General features: G+C 35.9%; 1 protein-coding gene across 2 annotated transcripts in view; it reads right to left on the reverse strand.

Moving 5' to 3' along the window:
* Nucleotides 1-4,588, reverse strand: part of LOC107453891 (uncharacterized) — a 38,592-nt gene that overhangs the window by 27,604 nt on the left and 6,400 nt on the right. The gene's annotated exons all lie outside the window — the stretch shown is intronic.

The raw sequence follows: 4,588 nt of genomic DNA on the forward strand, positions 1-4,588 counted from the left end.
ATAAGAACATGGCTTTTTCTAAATACTTTAAAACACTGGGGACAAAGTTTAAAATAGTGCTGTGTTAATATTTTTATCAGAAATTAAATTTAAAATTGATTTTCTATTTTTCAGATATATTGATTTCTATATTTCAGTATTCTGAAATAAAAAACACGAATTTGTAAACAAAAATTTTTTATTTCAGAAACAATTTTTTTCTTTTTTGAAATCAGCAGTGGGGACAAGTGAGGGAATGACATATTGTTATATTTTAATTACCTATAATAAATAATAAATAAAAATTGATAATTTTATTTTTATTCTTTTGTTAGCTTGCATTCTGAAGGACACTTTCACTGAATTTTTTTTTTCGTAAGCTGTAAAACAAACATAAAATATACTGGGGACATGAAAATGACTGTTTTTGTGAGAATGACCCATATATATATACCTTGGCCAAGATATATACATATTATATATATAACAATAAATCTCTTGTCACAGTTTTAGTGTTTAAACTCCTCCGAAATGGGTTGACCGATTCTGATGAAATTTTATATGTATATTCAGTAGGTCTGAGAATAGGTCTATAACTAATTTTTTTTCATTTTTTGGACTGATTTGACGTATATTTTAAATATATCTTTATTTAATCGTAATCGGATCCAAACTAGACATAGAAACATAATAAATCAAAAACAATATTCACGCACGTTGCAACAAGTCATATTAATCTCTAATACTTATGCACGCCTTTAAAAGAAGAGCATCAAATATATTTGTAAGAATGTGAATAAAGTCAGTGATATGGCAGTATTTAGAGTTGAAAATACCAATGTGACTGCTCTTCCGGTGAATAACAACGATGAAATAACGCTGTACCAAATTGGCCGGTACAGTTTGGCGTATCTTTGGCGTATCCCAATTCATGAACGGAATCCAACCGTTATTCATTTAGCCGTTCATCTTGAAAACGGCCAGAGCGTATATATCACGAACGAGACAGCGATTCACTGAGCTATAAATCCACCAAAAACTAAACTCACCGAATTTTTTGAATAGTGTATTCGTGCCTTTGCACGGACATTACTCTACTCAGAAGTACCACACTATTTCACATGGGCTCAAACAAAAAAAATGGACACTCCGCAGGCAAGGCACACTGGTTGATGCATGTCCCGATTTATTCAAATCAAACGCCTTAGGGAGAGTATTTACAGTCAATCTATGGCAGACTGTGTGCTTTTATTTTCGACTGTTGTTGGTTAATGTCACCGGCTCATTGTCATTTCAAGATATACGTAAAGTCGATGGGCATCAGCATCCAACGTATAAAGATGCATGCCTTGCACTCGGCTTGCTGGAAGACGACAAACAGTGAGAATGTATGCTTGCTGAAGCAGCATTGAACTGTACTGCAAAGCAAAATCGTCTACTATTTGCTATAGTATTAACTACATGTTTCCCGGTCCGTATAGAAACGTTATGGGATATTCACAAAGATTCGATGACTGATGATATACGGTATCTCGCAATGTTCCACTAATGAATGAGGACCAAAGGAACATTTATGACCGCATTATGCTCTCAGCTTCGGCAGGACAAGGTGGAACTGGCAAAACATTTATTATTTCGCTAATTCTCGCTGAAATACGATCAAATAATGACATCGTGTGGGCCGTTGCATCATCTGGCATTACGACAACTTTATTAGATGGAGGCAGACCAGATCATTCAGTATTTAAGCTGCCACTAAATATTAAAAACAGCCAAGATGCAGAGTGCAACATAAAAAAGCAATCGTCTATGGCCACGTGTAGAAACACTATAAAAATATCATCTGGGATGAATGCACTATGGCACACAAACATTCGCTTGAGGCGTTGAACAGGACATTGAAAGATATAAAATACAAGTATAATAACTAATTATTTGGCAGCACTCTGTTACTCCTTTCAGGTGATTTCAGACAAACGTTTCCCATCATTCCGCCTTCTACGTACGCTGATCAGATCAATGCTTGTTTGAAATCATCTCCACTGTTGCGTAATGTTGAAAAAGTTCTACTAAAAGTAAATATGCGCTTCCAAATGCTTCAAGATCCATCTGCTGAAACATTCTCAACACAAATGTTAGATATCGGTGATGGAAAAGTTACTAAGGATGAGACTGGATGCTTAAAATTACCGGATGATTTTTGCTCAATCATTGATTCACAAGATGCTCTCATTAGCCTAATATTTCTTGATGTGCACACGCTATACATTCATCATGAGTGGCTATCAGAAAGGGCGGTCTTAGCAGCAAAAAATGTGGACGGCAACGAATTGAATCAGTAGATGCAACAGTTATTGCCAGGTAACTTGGTGACATATAAATCCGTTGATGCAGTTTGCGATCACATTGAAGCTGCAAATTTTCCAACAGAGTTTTCAAACTCATTGGATTTGCCTGGCATTTCACCGCATAATTTAGTACTCAAAGTTGGATCTCCGGTTATTTTGCTTCGTAATTTGAACCCACCACGATTGTGCAACGGCACGCGATTAGTCGTTAAAAAATTAATGAACAACGTCATCGAAGTCATTATTTTAAATGACAAATTCCGGGATGAAAGTATATTACTTCCACGATTCCCTATTATACTCACAGATGTGCCAATTCAATTTAAACGCATTCTGTTCCACATTACATTGGCATTTGCTATGACTAGGCCAAACAATGTCTGTTTGCGTCTTAGATATGAGCACACTATGCTTTTCACACAGACAATTATACGTGGCATGCTCTCGAGTGGGCAAACCATCCAGTTTATTTGTGTTAGCTAAAGATGGAATGGCAAAAAATATTGTACACTCCATTGCACTAAGAGATTAATATTGTTGACTATTTTTTTCAGAATTCGTTGTATATATAATTTATAAAAAAAAGTTACAATAAATTAAAAAAATTATTATTGGGTGTGTTGTTATTTTCACATTCCGTCATCGTTCACAGCGCTCCATGCCTCTTCCACTCATATACCACATACGCACACACTTACAATAAATAAGATATATTTTCATACTTTAGAAATAATTCATATGGCAAAACAACGTTTGCAGGGTCAGCTAGTATATATATATATATATATATATACTTGAGTCCATAAATTAAGGATGATTCAGAAATAGAATTTTAAAGTAAGAACTTCATCTGCAGAGTTATGACACGTATTTTCAAGAATGATATTTGAATTGCTGGAGGCCACCGGATGACGCCTATAGTAAGTCAAAATGAAGAGAGAGAGTAAAAGAGGGGTGCATAAGGAATTTTGGCAAATTAGTAAAATTGCTTACAAGCGTACTGTAAGCAGCTCAGTATCATAACCGAATAATTATAATACAGACGACGCATCTGAAGAATATTTTACGTTATATAATTATCAGCCGTCTGGAATATGGGCCAATTCAGAGGAAGTATCCGAATATGTCATCTCTGGGCTTTGAAAACAAATCCAAGGGGATAGAAATTTCTATACACATTACTGTACAGGTTGCCAACAAGTTACAATGAAGGTCGGTATTTGGTAGTAACTGCCGAGAGAATAGGGGAAGCTCAATGTTCAACCTGTCTCATCAGCTATCTGCAACCACATGTACCCGAGTTTCAAAGTAGAGAAATGTTTGGGAAATATTGTTCTATATGCTCGCAGGCTTAACATTGCAACGGCAATTTATTGTCGCCAGCGATTAACCTAAAGTAGAGAAAATGCAATATGGACATCGTCGCATCGAATTTGTGTTATCGACAAGTCCAGATCTTTTCCAGTAGAACTTTTGCAGCAGCGAATTGAGCGTCTGATCCATGTCGAACAATCATACGATGAACGCCAGGTACATGTTACCAACAAGACAACATTATTGAACGACACTGTTACGGTGGTGTAGGATTGCTCACTTGAAGTAGAATTATACTTTCGTCCGGAACAGGTTTGTATGTTCAAGTCGGACCAACATCTACATTGTTTATTATGGGCGTAGTGCCATGTGCTCAGAATTTGTGTTTATGGATTCAAACGCCCGTCCTCACCGAGTAAATATCCTATACAAATCCCTTCAATCTGAGGATATCACCCGCATGGAATGGCCAACATTCTCACGAATCCATTAGAGCATGTGTGGGACATGCTTTGCCGACGATATGCAGCTCGTCAACCCCTTCCTACTTGTATATCAGAGCTTCGGAGTGCATTGCTAGACGAGTGAAGTAATATTCCCTAATATTATCTCAATATTTTACTTCTCATCATGCCTAGGCATTGTACGGACTATATTTCATCGCATGGGCTAAAAACAATGTATTAACCATCATACCAACCATGTAATATTAAGTTCTTGTACGTAGATAAAGAAAATATTTTTTATATTAACTATAGATAGCAAAAAGCGTAGTTCTTATGCTTGGTATTATGCATGCACCATCTATTTAGTTCTTTATCTTTTGCTTAATAAATGAAAGTAATCATGAATAATTGACATTTGTTTCGTTTCTTAACCTTTAATGGCCTCGGATATGGCCTTATCCTAAATTTATGGACATGAGTGTATTTTAATTTCAGCTTAAA

The sequence above is a fragment of the Parasteatoda tepidariorum genome, chromosome 6 (assembly GCF_043381705.1).
Source record: "Parasteatoda tepidariorum isolate YZ-2023 chromosome 6, CAS_Ptep_4.0, whole genome shotgun sequence".
NCBI lineage: Eukaryota > Metazoa > Arthropoda > Arachnida > Araneae > Theridiidae > Parasteatoda > Parasteatoda tepidariorum.